At 42.2% G+C, this 17,243-nt stretch overlaps 1 protein-coding gene and 1 pseudogene across 2 annotated transcripts in view; both read right to left on the bottom strand.

Annotated features, from left to right (window-relative positions):
- The window catches only part of RAPGEF2 (Rap guanine nucleotide exchange factor 2), a 97,860-nt gene that overhangs the window by 69,815 nt on the left and 10,802 nt on the right, over positions 1-17,243 (bottom strand). The window lies entirely within an intron of this gene.
- On the bottom strand, positions 12,357-13,568 carry LOC103076219 (DNA repair protein RAD51 homolog 1 pseudogene; annotated as a pseudogene). Its single transcript, XR_014368635.1, has one exon. The product of XR_014368635.1 is annotated as a DNA repair protein RAD51 homolog 1 pseudogene (transcript).

Below are 17,243 nucleotides of genomic sequence, written 5' to 3' on the forward strand. Positions count from 1 at the left end.
CCCGCAACGGGAGAGGCCACAGCAGTGAGAGGCCCGCGTACCGCAAAAAAAAAAAAAAAAGAATATGTCACACAGAGATAAGTAATTTGAAAATGAATAAAGCAGGACACAGGATATAGAGGGTAGGATGTCTCACTGCTAAGGTGTCCTCTGAGCAAAGACCTCAGTGGAGTGAAGCCTGCACCCTGCAGGTACACATGGGGCAACAGGGGTCCCGCCTACAGGGCCATCAAAGGCAGGAGCCAAAGGCATGGTGGCCCTGGCGTGTTTTAGGAACAGCAGGGAAGTCAGCACCAGCCCTGAGAAGCCCAGAGGGAATCAGAGCAGAGAGAGACTCCCCGGTGAAATCATGTGGGAAAGCTGTGGGACTGACGCTGGATCTCATCCTGAGTGGGATGGAAAGATCGGGGGTTCTTAGCACTCACAATACACTCATCACGAATTTAAAACCTTTTTCCTGAAATGGTTAATGCAGATATATTACCTTTTGGAGAAATATTCAATAGTAATTCCACATAACTTGAATAAAAGATGTTTATTACAACTTGCACCAAGAGGCCACTGACAAACAAGGACCTTGTAGCTCATCTTACTTGATGTCCCATGGGCAGTGACTCAACTGTGAAGCCATGTCTGTTCTAAGTCATGGTTTCTGGGTACACTGGCTATACAACTTTATTTACTGAAAAATCCCACCCTGTTCCTCCTATATCTGTGTGAAACACACACACACACACACACACACACACACACACACACACACACACACACGAGACTACCTAGAATTCAAACAACACCTCAGACTCCACCACTAATGTTTCCATTTCTAGATTTCACTCAAACACAACCACAACTGCTGCTTTTCCAGTGATGAGTATTACAACTTAGCTAGACAATAATCTTTGAATCAAAAAATAATTATACGTTATCCCTCTTAAGTTACTCACACAAAATAGTGGGCATTAATTTTATGTGTCTAGAATATCAGCTTTTCCTTTTACTTCCGTGATAAACATATTCATTTTGGCATTTATTTCCAAGGACTTCAGTGATAAGGCATCTAATTTAACGTCTACTTTCAAGGGCTTTGTGTGTCAACCTGGGCACACCAGATAATTTCATTGCTTTAGCTCTGTCTAGAGGGCACTGGGGGAGAATTAACTGAACATTTGTGGTGCATTACTCATTGCCCAGGGCCATCAAAAATATATCCCGCATAAACTGCATAAAGGCTAATAGATTTTCCTTTCCCTCCGCCTTTCCTTTTCGGCTTGCTTGCTTGTTTGTTTAGACTGGTAAACCTCAGACACCGTATCACCTGGTGAAGAGTCTGAATGACTAGGACACAGTTGACTGCATGTGACCTCATAAGGAGACTCCCTTGTAACATCCTCACTTCTGTCAATGTGCCAGCGTTTCTCGTGACCTTCTCGTCATCTCCAAGGATTTATTTACATAATCAATTGAGCAACCGTCTTAGGAAGTACATTCCTCCTAAACAAAGACCAACATCTAGTGTTCTAGAAAGCTTTTACTTTCCTTAAACTGAAGTTTAAGGAAACTGCTTTCTCTGAACTTTGAAAGCACGTATGTGTATGCATATTAATTTATTAATCCCAAGTTTGAATCAGGGAAACAGAATCACATTGATCAAGATACACTTAGGGAATCTTCTAACGGGTTTCATATAACCTGTGGTGTCATCAGTGTGTGCATGTGCGTGTGTGCACACACACGCGTTAACAACCTGAAAATGTCCTCTACTATAAACAGTTTAACTTCCGCAGCCTAGAAGTTACAAAGCCTCGATTCACCTTCAGCAGAAACGAGAACTTAGAAAATAAGCCAAGTGCCCACTGTGCACGAGACCCTCTGATGGGGATTTACATACATTCTCCTACGTCATCTAATGCCACTGCACCACCATCGTCCTGTCTTGCTTCCTACAACAATCTCTTGTTTCCCTTTTATTTCTTCTCCACGTTGCAGCTCAGTGAACTTCTGGAAGAGGATAGAAAAACTCGCACCTGATCATGCCAATTCCCGGCCAGGAGCCTGTCAGGGACTCTCTGTACCGCAGGGACAGGTTCACACCTCCGACCACTGCACGCACCTCTTCTCTTTGTGATCTCTGCACACCCCTCTCAGCTCATTCTCATGCCACACTCTGTCTCTCTCTCTCCTCTGCCTCTGCTATTACTTCCTCCTAGCAGGGCGCCCCTGGGCTGCCTAATTCCTGAGCTCCCCTCCTGGAGGTGAGACGTTGTCGTCAGAGGTTCCTGTGTCACCCAGAGCTCAGCTGCCCCTTACAGCAGCTGCTGCTCTAAACATCCCAGCCTTCCCGGAGTTAAGTCCAAAAGGGAGCACGGCTGCCTTTCCTTCACCCCTTCCCTTGCCTCAAAGGGCCTGAAATACAGTCTGTGCTGAACAGACACACACATCACTGAACGATTAAGCCGAGTTTAGAGCTGAGGGTACTGAGGTCAAGAGAAAATGAATTAGGATGTCCTCTCCTGTCCTAATTCAACAGCCACTCCTTTTTGCCAGCAATTACAGGTAAGACTGCCAGAATAAAGCGAAATGACAAGGAATAGAAGGATGAGATTATACTAAACCTAGGCTAACGGTAAGCATAGTTAAGCAATGTATTTAGTTTGGATTTCCTGCAAGTCAGGACAAAACTTGTGGACTCAAAACTTTTTGAGTTCCTGTCTGTATAGATTCCAACAGAGGAGCCTGGCACATGAAGAGTGCTTCAGAATTGTAAGATTCATTCATCTACTCAATTATTTAACAAGTATTCACGGACCGACTGCAATGAGCCAGGCATAGTTATAGGAGCTCGTTATGTGGCGATGACGGGCACTGGCAAAGCCCTGCTCCCTGGAATTTTTCCTTCCGGAGGCAGGAGGCTTCAGGGTGGAAGGTGAAAGAAGCGATAAGTAATGATAAACAAATAAAATAAATGTAGGTATCATTAGTACTATATAGAGAATACTAAAGGGGGCGGGGGGAGTGATGCAATGGACCGTGATAGCTGGGACTGGGGAGACTACTTAGACGGGGCACTGGGAAGGCTGCTCTGAGAAAGTGATAACTGAGATGAGAGGTGAATAAACACGAAGGATCCAACCAAACGCGATCTGGGGGAGAGCCCAACAGATGGAAGGAATACAGAGGGCAAAGGCCCCGAGGGAGGAAGAACCTGGGGATGCTCAGGAAACGAAACCAAGTTCAAGGTTACTGGAGGGCAGAGGGGTAGAAACAAGCTCAGAGTAGTAGGAACCAATCCTACTACAAAGGAGGCTTGTTAAGGGCAATGGGAGGCCACTGGGCTTTTAAACAGGAAACTAACAGGATCCAGTAACATTTTCCAAATTACTCTGGCTGGTGAATGGATAAAGAAGATGTGGTACGTATAGACAATGGAATATAACTCAGCCATCAAAAAGAATGAAATAATGCCATTTGCAGCAACACGGATGGACCTAGAGACTGTCATATTAAGTAAGTCAGATGGAGAAAGACAAATACCATATGATATCACTTATATATGGAATCTAAAATATGGCACAAAGGAACTTATATATGAAACAGAAACAGACTCACAGACTTAGAGAGCAGACTTGTGGTTGCCAAGGGAGAGGCTGGCTGGGGGAGGGAAGGAATGGGAGTTTGGGATTAGCAGATGCAAACTATTTTTTTTATATATATATATATATATATATATATAATATATAGGAAAACAACAAGGTCCTACTTATAGCACAGGGAACTATCCTCAATATCCTGTGACAAATCATAATGGAAAAGAATAAGAATGTATATATGTGTATGACTGAGTCACTGTGCTGTACAGCAGAGACGGGTACAACATTGTAAATCAACTATACTTCCATAAAATACATTTCTAAAGAAAGGTAAATCATGATGTCCAGGTGGTGGGGAGGGAGAACAGAAACGGGGAGAGAGTCAGGATGGAGTGGGCTGTGCCTTTGGGACCACAGCAAACAAACTTAACAGCTTTCAAAACCTAACCTGGTGATGTTTAGAGGGGCCTCTGCGATCAACTGCTTAACTTTCTCAAAAGATAAAATCCCATCTACGTAAAGTTCCATCAGGGCGATCACCTATGTGTCACTGATTGCTACAACACTTTAGTAATTAGTTCTGGCCTCCTCTAAGTTATGTGGGTACCTGACCAAATTTCCCAGGTACAAGGGGTCAGATTATAAAAATATTCAACTCGTTACAGAGTGGTAATTTATTAAATATACTAACAAAATGAATACTTATTTTGACCAAGTTCCTAACCAGCGATTAGCATTAGGAGGTCATAAATTATAATATGAAATTGTAGAAACAATACATGGCTATATCCAAGCAGTTTGTGTGACCTAAGTAATCACTGTAATTCCTTGTAGCTTAATTTTCTCACCAGTGTGGAGTAGACATAACAGGGTCTATCCTGCCTGCCTCACAAGGCAGCTCTGAGAACAGACGACCAACGTGAAAGAACTCTAGTAATATAAAGCATTATGCAAATGCAAGTTTTTGTACAGTACAATTATAGACCTGGAAGGATTTTTAGGGATTTATTTAGCATAATCTCCTCATTTCTCAGTTGTGGGAACTGATGAAAAATGAACTAGCTATGGCACTGTCAAAACTTGAATCCAGATCTTACTTTCATATAATAAAAAAATTAATTTGAATATTTTCCAAATTTTCTACAATGTAAATTGTGGCATTATTATTTTTAAACAAGTATTCTGAAAAATAAATACTAAAAGGGAGAAGTAACTTGGAGTTCATTACTAATGATCTATTATGGTGCATAAACCAAAATTAATTTTAACCTCAATTCCATGATTCATGTATACTAAGACAAACGCTCTTAGAAAAGCATGTAACTTTCATAACGTTAGACCGTCGAGGTCCCACCATGTAAAAACACAAGCAAGCACCTTGACCTGGCTTTGGCACTGAATTATACTGAAGGCCTTCAAAGATAGTTTGATCTTTCATATAATCCATATTAATATTCCTTCTAGATAGAATGTCCAAATGCCTAAAACTTCATATCAGCCAAAATTCCTAAACAGCTTATCCCAGAAAGTTTTAGCTGCTTAGGTGAATAATATTTATTTCCATATTTTATGTAAATGTTAAAGAACTACATGACTTATTATAACAGAATGCTGATAGTTACAATGTTAATCCTAATTTATCATTATGATTGCTAATGTAAATACTGCCTTCAGTCTTTAGACCCTATTCAGTTTCATCTAAGTCTATCTAGCCATGGGGGGGGTGGAAATATCTTTTCAAGGGGAAACAATTATCTACTCATTCTGATGTTTGTCCACATCTGCCTTATTGTACTTTTTAGTAATTCATCTCTCACACATTCAGGAAATATGTATTAAATGGCTTTTTCATGGTAAACATATCCTAGACACACCAGGTTAAGTGCTGAATCTCACAGATGAAGTCCCTGCTTTCATGAGGCTTTCGTTTCAACGGAGAGACACTTAATAAATAAGCAGTAAAAACATAAACAACAGCAAGAACAACATAATAATAAATGCTTGGCAGATACTTTTAAAAATGTGCTGTAGGGCTTCCCCGGTGGCGCAGTGGTTGAGAGTCCGCCTGCCGATGCAGGGGACACGGGTTCGTGCCCCAGTCTGGGAGGATCCCACGTGCCGCAGAGCGGCTGGGCCCGCGAGCCATGGCCGCTGAGCCTGCGCGTCCGGACCCTGTGCTCCGCAACGGGAGAGGCCACAACAGTGAGAGGCCCGTGTACTGCAAAAAAATAAAATAAAATAAAAAAAATGTGCTGTAACACAGAAATGCCTGCGTGGCTACCCCAGACTGGCCTGGCAGGAGACCCTCCTGCACCTGGGATCGGAGCGTCTAGGAGCCGGCCAGGTGAAGGCCACAGGAGACTGAATTCGGGCAAAATAGAACAACCTGTGGAAAGACTCCATGGCTTGGTCCGTTCTATGAACATAAGGAAGGTCGAGGAGCTGAGGGAAGTGGCTAAGAGAGGAGACCAAGATGAGCCCAGTTCATGCACAGCTTTGCAGGGAGGGCAGATTTTATTCTAAGCACTGGAGAATTTTAAAAGAAATGACATGGTCTGGTTCTGCTTTTTAAAGATACGGTGGCTTGCTCTGTGAAGAATGGCACAGAGAAGGGCAAGATTAGAAGTAAGGGGGACGCCAGGAGTCAGTGGGAAGCGTCCAAGCGAGAAGATGCTGATAGCCTGGACCAGGATGCTAACGATGGAGGGAGAGCCACCAGCAGGAGGGAGGGATAAACAAGACTTGCGGAAGAGCACGGAGTCCGGGCCACCCAAAGAACCAAAGATAATTCGCAGGTCTGGGGTTTTCACCTCAGTAAATAGTAACACTAAGGACGGTGAGGGGAGGAAACCTGGAGAACCATGAGTGTTTGCGGCCTGCTTGGCTGGTTGGGTTTATTTCTTGGGTTGGTGGTTGGGAGAACACTCAGAAGTCTTATTTTGGCTGTGTGTCAGGTCCGAGGTGACAACTCTACTCAATACTCTGTAATGGCCTATATGGGAAAAGAATCTTTAAAAAAAAAAAAAAGGAGGGTATGTATATGTATAACTGATTCACTTTGCTGCACAAGTGAAACTAACACAACATTGTAAATCAACTACACTTCAACAAAAATTAAAAGAAAAATAAATGAAATCCTTAAAGTTAAAAAAAAAAAAAAAAAAATCCGAGGTGACAACCTCACAGTATCTCGTGGGCAATGGAATAAACAGTCTTGAATTTTGATTATAATCAATCAGCGGATGTCTGGTTTGGGGGGGAAAACTTTGTAAAAGTTTTCACCTGCTGGTTAAGTGCTTCCAGGTTAATATTAGTACATACAAAAATAATAATAAATGATGATCAAGATGATTATGATAATGAGGAAGATGATATTTTGATCCATCCTGTGATGAGCTAATGATTCTTGAAATCAGCAAACAGATGGGGTAATAAGAGGTAAAAGGTCTCAAGTTTTCTGTCCCTTTTGAGCTAAGCCATTAACTGTAAAGGTGTTAGATACATACTAGCAAAAACATGACAAAATAGCCCCACAGGAATGTAAAACAAGAATTCGATTATATTTTAAAGTAAAGTTAGCTTCAACATCTAGGATTTTGCTCATAGACTCTTTTAAAGAACTTGAGAAACACCTAGTGGCCTCCTCCTAATGGATAAACCTAATAGAAGTTCAGCTGAGATATGAACTTGGCTAGGTGTGTGCCATCTCACTTAATGTGCCTGTGTAAATGAAGTCGGTTCTTTCGGTTTTATCAACAGGATTAAGAAACTTCCTGAGATAGAAAGCTACCTCCTCTCATGTATCAATTCAGAGAACTCACTTGAAGATTAGAGTCAAGAAACACAAAGTAGTAACCAAGACACCAATGACAAAGCCTATCAAGCAAACCAGATAAACCCTAATTTCTCTTGTGTGGCCTCCTGCCTTGAAGGCCATGGTCCTCTCTGTTACTCTCTGATGCATATAAGCTAGATACCTTCCTATCAAAGCAGATATATGCATATCTTAACATATGAATGAACAAGGCTTATTCTAATGTATTCTACCGAGGATAAGAAACTGGGGAATGAGAAATATATTCCAATTATGGAAACGTGGAGAATAAACCATGAAGTTTTGGAGGTGAAAAATCATCTCTAGTCAATGCAGAAAGAGTGAATTAAGACATCTTTAATTCCAAAGTGAATAAGTGACAAGGCGAAAGGAAGGGAAAGGTGACACATGACACAATGGCCAAGAATTCCAGTTAATGATGGTTTAGATCTATAAGATCTAAACTTTAGATCTATAAGTTTTGAAAGGAATGGAACAAAACAATAAGATTTTCACCTTTAACTCGGGGGAGGGGGGATGGGGTGTCGATTTGAATGAACATCTGAGAAGTCAGGTACGACACATCCCCACAAGGACAATTCTTCACTAATCTCAGTGCCAATGACTGGCTGTGTGTGTGTGTGTGTGTGTGTGTGTGTGTGTGTGTGTGTGTGTGTGTGTGTGTGTGGCAGGGATAGGGAATGGGGTGACAATCAACTACATCCTTAATATTTCCAAGCTGAATCCTCCTTAGGGTGGGGAGAACCACCAGGTACCTTAGGAAAAAGTCTTGAAGTGTTCTATTTCAGTTCCTGAAGGCTCCCTGGGGTGATGTGTGTAAGAAGCATCTTATGTAAGTGTCTTCCTCGAAGTCAGGGGTGAGACCGGAAAACACTGGTGACGTGAGGAGAGCATGTTTAGCTGATACGGTTAATACACTCCTGTGTCAGAAGAAGGGCAGGGCCCTTTCTCAGTTGCTTTGGGGAGAATGGTTCTGAAAGAACAATGGCTATTCTGGTGCAGATGCTGTGGGGAGTAAGAAAAGGGGCCAATAAAGCCAGATTCAGGAGATTTTGTGCCACTTCCCAGTAAGGAAACTTTAGCCTGAAGTTGGTCACTTCTCTTAAATTGAAATATCAATGATTCCACTGAGGAACAGCATGACGCGCAGTGTATCACACTTAGCATATAAGAATTGCAGCGCTCACACCTCCTCTGGCACTGAGTCTCAATTTTGATGGCATGCAAATTTTGGGGAGAGGGAGAATGAACTCATGGCTCAAGAATCTGGCAACTGCTTGCATTTCACTGGAAAGAAGCATCATTAAGAAGCTAGGAATCTGAGTCACTTAATATCAGGCTTCAGCTAAATTCTTAAATGGTTACATAACACCACTAATTTTTAAGAACAAGAAAGGGTTTTTTTTTTTTTTTTTTAATGTCAGGGCTTTAGGATTTCCTCTGTTTTTCATACTACAAAAATGCCCTGTCTGACCCTTCCATATATGTAGATATTGCTTATTGCTTTTTTCTTGATGAATGAAAGCTTTCTGCATCTTCAGATACAACCCATTATTAACCTGACTCTCCAAGCTCACGACTTTCTTTAGGTTAAGTAACTCATCTCTCTATGATAATACTTCATGTCTACAAAATCAGGTAAAATATGAAGAATTCCATTGCAATAATTAAAATATCACTGATATCCCAGTTGGCTCTCACACACTGTCAAATAACTGAATTAAAAATTATAAACCACGCCTCAAATCCTGGAAGCTTCACAACACACAGATAACACATCTGAATGAATAACAAAAGTTTTCACTCAGGCTGTGACATTTTGACATGAAGTAGAAATAGATTTTAAATTTTGGAAAATGAATAAAGGAAATTTTTGAAAATTAATTTAAAAAATCTTTTGGACTTCTATATGAATACCTCCCCAAAATTAGCTATAATAAAATCAGAAAAACAAACATATCAGTTTTATGCTTATTATTAACCAAAGGCATCCTTTTGTGAGAACAAGTAACACAAACAACTAACATTAATTTGCTTACGCTGCAAGAGCTTCTTTTCCCAGAATTTTTAAAAAGATGAAAAAACAAAACAGATAAAAGAAGATATCATAACTTAATACATGACACTGTCTAGAGCAACAAGAGCAAATAACCATGTTCCTCTTACATACTCAGCATTAAATTATCTTTCACAAAGTAAAAGGCATTTTTTGAACCGACAGAGCAATATGTACAGTTAGAGGTATAGAACTCCCACATCCTGGCCTTTAAATTGTTCTTCTTATAAGAAAGCAGCATTTATGAGCCCATAATGACTATTTTAAATCCCCTGAATCACATCGCAATAGAAAAACACTGTGTAGCAGGCTGTATAATGGCATATTTAAATATGACCCCAAATCCCACACTTCTATAATCTATATTAAGTTGTGAGCAAATACAGGCATTTCTACCTTGATCGTTTCTCTAAGCAAAGGTTAACTAGAAAGGCCAGCCTTAGGAAGAAATAGAATACATACCATGATATAGTCTCTTTCGTTAGAAACGGCAAGGAGAACAGATTTAAATTAAGACTTGGTGTATAAAAGCTGAAAGCATAGAATTTGTATCCACATAATGAACTGATGTCTCCTCTAAAGACGTCAGATTGCTGTTCAGCTAAACTATCTAAAAATACCTCCTTGCAAACACACACACACACACACACACACACACGCGTGCGCGCGCGAAATGACTACAAAGACAGGTCTTACTAAGCAGCTCTGCTTGCACAAAATCACTTAATAAGTGAGGAAAATTTTTTAAGTACTTGTGAAATTTGAACAGGAATTTTTCTTAGCAACTATGATCTTTTATGAGCTATTTTGAAAACCAGTACCAATTTGTAAAAAGTAGTTAATGATGGACCTTAAAGCAAATCATAATTGATCTAAAGATGTCCAACAGAGAATCATGTTCTATGAACTTAAAATGAGATAAGGGAAAATACGTGTCTGAATCACTGTCAACATTCTATTTAAAAACCAAAAAAGGGAAATCTTCTGGCTGGAAAAGTGGGAATGTAGTTCATGGATGCCACTGTGTGCAAGATCCTGTGCCATATATGGAACCCCCCAGAAGCAACCTATGAGGTAAGCATCATGAACAGCACTTTACAGACTAGTAAAAATGGTTCCGAACATTCAAGTCATCTGTTCAATGCCACACAGCTACACAGAAGAGGTGGGTCTCCAACCCACAAAGGACTGACCCTGGAGTACTATAATCTAATGTCGATAACTGACACTCACATAGGCTTTAGAGTTTGCAAAAAGACTCTGAAAACATTAACTCTTTTTATATTTTCCTCCTTTAAACCTCAAGTTTTTCATCTGTAAGACTGGGAGAATCTCACTTGGCTCCTAGTATCATTTTGATGATTGAAGAAAATAATATATGTAAAGCACTTAGTAAAATAATGTAGCTATTACCATAATCACTCAAATTCATGCTGTGGGGAGACTGGCATTGTAATCATGATCTCCGCTGTGAACTGAGAAAACAGGAACTTCAAGACGTCAGATGACTTGCCTCATGCCGCAGAGCAACTAAGCCCGTGCACCACAACTACTGAGCCCGCATGCCACAACTACTGAGCCCACGCGCCTAGAACCCGTGCTCCGCAACAAGGGAAGCCACTGCAGTGAGAAGCCTGCGCACCGCAGCGAAGAGTAGCCCCCGGTAGCCCCCGCTCGCTGCAAACTAGAGAAAGCTCATGTGCAGCAACGAAGACCCGATGCAGCCAAAAATAAATAAATACATACATACATAAATTAAAAAAAAAAACGACTTGCCTAGTAGCCGCGCAGCTAGTCAACATCAGAACAAGGACTCAAAGCACGGTCTCGGTACACATTTTATTGTTCTCCTACACAAAAAGCCTAGCTAAAGTAGTCCCTTCCTTCCTAGTACTAAGGGGAAAGGCTCACAGTTGAAATGAAGGGGATTTTGCTTTCAATGTCCTCACCAGCACGCTTGACGGTGTCAGGCACTGGGCAGCGGTCAGAAGTGAGTTTTGCTGCACGTGACACTTTCGTGTGCATCCCTTTTGCTCTCAGGCTCAGGCTAACCCTTCAAAGACACTCGTCAACTTTATACTATAAAGCAATTGTCGGCAATATCTCTTTTCCACAGCATCTTTGGATAACACTTGAAGGAGGGAACAAAACAGAAGAGCTAATACGTAGTAATGAATATATCCATGGCTAACACAGCCGGTACTTGATACATATGCCTTGAAGGATGCTCTCTAACCCTGCCTAGGATGAGGAAGCCCTGCCCATCCTCCTCCTTACAAAGGATGGATACTGAATCCAGGGCCAGTAGCAGAGCCAAGACAAACTGTTCTTTTTTTTTTTTTTTTTAATTCTTAATTGGAGCATAGTTGATTAACAATGTTGTGCTACCTTCAGGTGTACAGCAAAGTGATTCAGTTACACATATACATGTATCTATACTTCTTCAGATGCTTTTCCCACATGGGCCAGCACAAAATATTGAGTAGCGTCCCCTGTGCTACACAGTACGTCCTTGTTGGTTATCTATTCTAGATATAGCAGTGTGCACGTTAATCCCAAATAAGTAAGACAAAGACAAATATCATATGATATCACCTATATGTGTAATCTAAAAAAAGAATGATACAAATGAACTTATTTACAAGACAAGGCTGTTCTTTGTTTGTTTGTTTGTTTTTGCGGTACACGGGCCTCTCACTGCTGTGACCTCTCCCGTTGCGGAGCACAGGCTCTGGACGCGCAGGCTCAGCGGCCATGGCTCACGGGCCCAGCTGCTCCGCGGCACGTGGGATCTTCCCGGACCGGGGCACGAACCCTTGTCCCCTGCATCGGCACGCGGACTCTCAACCACTGCGCCACCAGGGAAGTCCTACTGACCTGTCTCGTGTTTACACCATAAGAAAAGCCGATATAATAGCTGTTTTCCTGGAAGCCTTTTCCTGGCAGTCACAACAGGAAGAGGCCTGTGAAGAACCTCAGGGAGCAGAGTCCTCTCCATTAGGCTGCAGCACTTAAGGTTTATCACAGGAAAAAAACCAACGATTCAGTCCTTGGCATCTCCTACTCCATCCGCATTGATGGCAAACATAGCTTCAGCTTCAGGAAGACAAGGAGAGTCATAGATTTTGCTGATTCTGGTTTCCCCTCTTCCTTTTCTCAGGTACAGTCTTGTTGTTGAGGCATGAGCAATGATATTTCCTCCAATAGGTTTTTTAGGATCTGCAGCAAACATGGCTGCTCCATCCACTTGGGCTACCACCTGGTTGGTGATTACCACTGCTACACCAAACTCATCAGCAAGTCGCAGAAGCATCCGCAGAAACCTGGCCAAGTGCATCTGCCTGGCAGAAAGCTCACCTCGACCCGAATAGTCTGTTCTGTAGAGGGCGGTGGCACTGTCTACAATTAGCAGTGCATACCTGGACTCTACCATCATGGCTGACGCTTGATAAAGGAGCTGGGTCTGGTGGTCTGTGTTGAACCCTCGAGCATATGCTACATTATCCAGGACATCACTGCCAGAGAGGCCATATCTCTCAGCCACTGCTAGCAGCCGTTCTGGCCTAAAGGTACCCTCGGTGTCAATGTACATGGCCTTTCCTTCACCTCCACCTCGGTCAATGGGAAGCTGGCATGTTACAGCCAACGTATGACAGATCTGGGTCTTCCCAGTTCGGAATTCTCCAAACATCTCTGTGATGGATCCAGTCTCAATTCCTCCTTGAAGTAGTTTGTCAAGCTCTTTGGAGCCGGTAGTAATCTGTATGATCTCAGACCGCCTTTGGTGGAACTCAGTTGCAGTGGTGAAACCCATTGGAACTAATTTAGCTGCCTCAGTCAGAATTTTATCAGCTTTGGCTTCACTAATCCCCTTAATATTTATTAGCTCCTTCTTTGGTGCATAGGCAACAGCCTCCACAGTATGGAATCCAGCTTCTTCCAATTTCTTCACATCATTGGCATGTATGCCACATTGCTCTAATCGAGAAATAGGTTGTGGGCCAAAGCTCTCTTCTTCCACTGAAGTATCTGCATTTGCTTCAAGCTGCATCTGCATAGCCATTACTTAGTGTTCAATACTCAGCCTGCAGCGTAACTCCCCAAGACTGTTCTTAATGCAAGGAGAAGCATCATCACTGGATACCAGGTCACTTCATGATGGCCGTGTGAAAGTACAGCCCCCTACAAGTTACAGCTATGTTCCACAGTCCCAAGAATATGTGTTACAGCGATAATGGCTAAAGAGATGTCAAAATTGTAATAAAGATGGACCTACCCAAGACTGTTCTTAATGCAAGGAGAAGCATCATCACTGGATACCAGGTCACTTCATGATGGCCGTGTGAAAGTACAGCCCCCTACAAGTTACAGCTATGTTCCACAGTCCCAAGAATATGTGTTACAGCGATAATGGCTAAAGAGATGTCAAAATTGTAATAAAGATGGACCTAATTATTATTCACATCTGTATTTTAAATGTCTAAGACAGTGTTGCTAAGTCTGTCTGGCTGAGAAAACTCTTTCATCTGGCTATATGCTAAAATTAGCTCCTTATGAATTACTTATCTAACTGGAAACAAATGAAGAGAGCAATCATATCATCCAAACAGTAAGTCAGAAACAGGATTCTTTTCTATAGTCAAGTCTAAAAACAGAGTAATTGTAAAAGACCTCTGGAGAACCATAGAGATGGGAAATCTCAGATAAGCATGGTGACCTTCCTGTAAAAAGTTGCATTAACAAGAGAAAACCTTCATGTAAAGAGTTATTCTTCAATACAGAATTGTATTCTTGCCATTCTGGCCAAACTTGAAGGGTTTATTTCCTTCAACATCAAAGCACTCTATATTTTATGGTTAGGAATGGTAGTCACTACATCACGCATAAGAAATCCCTTCGAAACTTACACTAAAGAAAATCAACTCGGAATGTAGGGGGAGGAATAACCTGTTCTCAAACTGTCTGATGAGAATTATAATCCACGGGACACACAGAAAACAAGGAATGGTCCATCCTTGGCAACGATGTAGGAGAAGCAAATTTAGGTATTTCATGTAGCTTCCAAAAACAGATCTGCATGTGCACACGTGTGTGGGTGTGTGTGTCTGCATGTTACAAGGAGAGACTGCCATTGGCTCCACCAGGTATTAGCTGTATTACTTTGGGAAAGTTACTTTACCGCTCTGTGCCTTAATTTCTTCATGTATAAGAAGGGGATATACTTCTATTGTAGAACATCGCCTAAGAACACAGAAAGCCTTCCACTTTAGCTAATGACATTATTGCTATTATTTTTTTACTCTAATATTGAATAATCAAGAGAAGGTTGCTTGCTGAGTATGGATCTGTAGAGAAAACAAAGCGAATCAACTCAAGGACACGTCGTCTAAGCAAAGGGAAAACCTAACACACAGTCTCTGACCCACCTGCGCGACAGATTTAATTCTCCTTATCTTCTGGATAAACAACATCTTTAAAAAACCTAAGAACTGTGCTTGTGATGGGCCATGCATCGCTCTAAGCCTTTACAGATTTTTTCCTCTAATCGTCACACAACCATTTATCTCCATTTGACAAAGGAGGATTCCATGTAATAGAAAAGCTAAACACTTAGCCAGCGAGTGGTGAAGCCAGAACGTAGATCCGGGCTCCTGGCTCTGCAGCCTTGCTCTGATCATGAGGCTACAGTTCTTATTAATCCCTTCCCTTCGTGTAATTTTCTTCACAAGGGTTACAGCTGGTCAGATGACAGCCTTCATGACCACAGGTACAAAGTATTTCCCGCACTGGGTTGTGTGTACAGACGGGTCTCTAGGAGCAGCATCGTTTTCTCACTGAGAACCACGCCCCCCCCCCCAACCCAGCCCCTGATAAGTCCTGGGAGGTCCTGCAGATCCCTGGGTAGTTACTGGGTTGGCCAAAAAGTTCGTTCGGGATCCCCCCCCCATAACGGCTGGGGAAACCCGAAGGAACTTTCTGGCCAGTCCCAATATTTCAGTGTATTTCAGGATTCGGGTTCCTCTGGGGTAGGAACAACAGCATTCTATCAATGATGAGAGTGTGGCACTGAATATGAGAGCAGGGCATCTCCAACTCGCTTCACCTTGGGCTTCTACTCTTCTATGATGACTCTGATGCTCTACTTAAAACCTCCAAATGCATCTGCCTGAAACGCCCTTGCCCCCCACGTCCAACCTTATGCCCCTGGTGGGCTCCAGCTGCCCGGCACATTCCCTGCCCATCCCACCCCCATCCATAAGACTCCGGGCACGTGTCAGCGGGTCTCTCTCTGCTACTAGTCTGTGAGCAGGTCTAAGACAGGAGCCAAGACGTCCTCACACTAAAATACCCGAGACCAAACACAGAACACAGTTCCCTCAAACAAGTCATCTGGCATATCTAGTTCCACAACTGTAAGCCCACTACTCTTATTGTAATATACAGATATGGCAACATTAAGCACACCATTATACTAACGTGGCTAATAGTACATTTCACAGATTCTAAGGTGCACAGTTTCTTTTTTAATTTTAACATCTTTGAAACCGGGATCTGTCTTACAGTCAATGAAAAGAAAATCCTGGGTCCTTGAAAGTCAAGTGAACTAACCCCCAGTACCTTACATTAGCCAACTATGGGCAGATTAACAGAGGTGGTGTGACTACCAGCCACCCTAAAGGAAGCCCTAACACAAAGCCCAGACTTCAGAAACCAAAATCGGGAACACGGTTATCCCACATCACACTTTTATTTCCTTATATTTTACTGTTGATGGCTTTCTAATGACTACATAAATCGACAGCATGAGGCCAAAGCTCTCAAAGACTTGACATTCGAAGGCCTCTCCTTCATCAACCTGCATCTCCCAGCTGCCCCTCCATGCCGGCCAGGCCAGCCACACTGATCCACTCAATTTTACTGGCATAATTTCTTAGGAGGTAGTGGAATATTTGTTATTAGGATCTGGCAAGAAATCCTAGCCTGAAAATAGACACTGTAGCTTAAGAAACGATTTGTGTAGGCATAGTAAAGAGGGTATATGAAGATAGACTAGGAGTTCTAAGCACAGAATTTCAAAAATGTGGCATAATAAATCTTTTTCACTGAGAGAATTAGCATATATTCTAATATATATATTAGAATTTAATAATTATTATATTAATTAATTAATTATATTAAATTATATATATATATATATATATATATATATAAATATATAATTTATTTATTTATTTTTGGCTGCATTGGGTCGTCGTTGCTGCGCGCAGGCTTTCCCTAGTTGCGGCGAGCGAGAGCTACTCTTCGTTGCGGTGCGTGGGCTTCTCATTGCGGTGGCTTCTCTTGTTGGGAGCTCGGGCTCTAGGCACACGGGCTCAGTAGTTGTGGCACATGGGTTCAGTAGCTGTGGTTCGCGGGCTCAGTGGTTGTGGCTTGCGGGCTCTAGAGTGCAGGCTCAGTAGTTGTGGCGCACAGGCTTAGTTGCTCTGCGGCATGTGGTATCTTCCTGGACCAGGGCTCCAACCTGTGTCCCCTGCGCTGGCAGGCGGATTCTTAACCACTGCGCCACCAGGGAAGTGCCCCGCTCACTGTTCCTTAATTGTACACAGACACTTTCGATTCACCGCTTCAGCTCATTCCTCTTGCCTTGCAAAAAGCCCCGTTTCCTTTTCTCTTTACACCTCGCTTGTCTCCTACCCCTGTTTGCGGCACAGCTCAATTCTTATTTCCTTCTTCATCTACCTGAGTCACAAATGACATTCCT

Source organism: Lipotes vexillifer, unplaced genomic scaffold (assembly GCF_000442215.2).
Source record: "Lipotes vexillifer unplaced genomic scaffold, Lipotes_vexillifer_v1.1 scaffold1862, whole genome shotgun sequence".
In the NCBI taxonomy this organism is placed as follows: domain Eukaryota; kingdom Metazoa; phylum Chordata; class Mammalia; order Artiodactyla; family Lipotidae; genus Lipotes; species Lipotes vexillifer.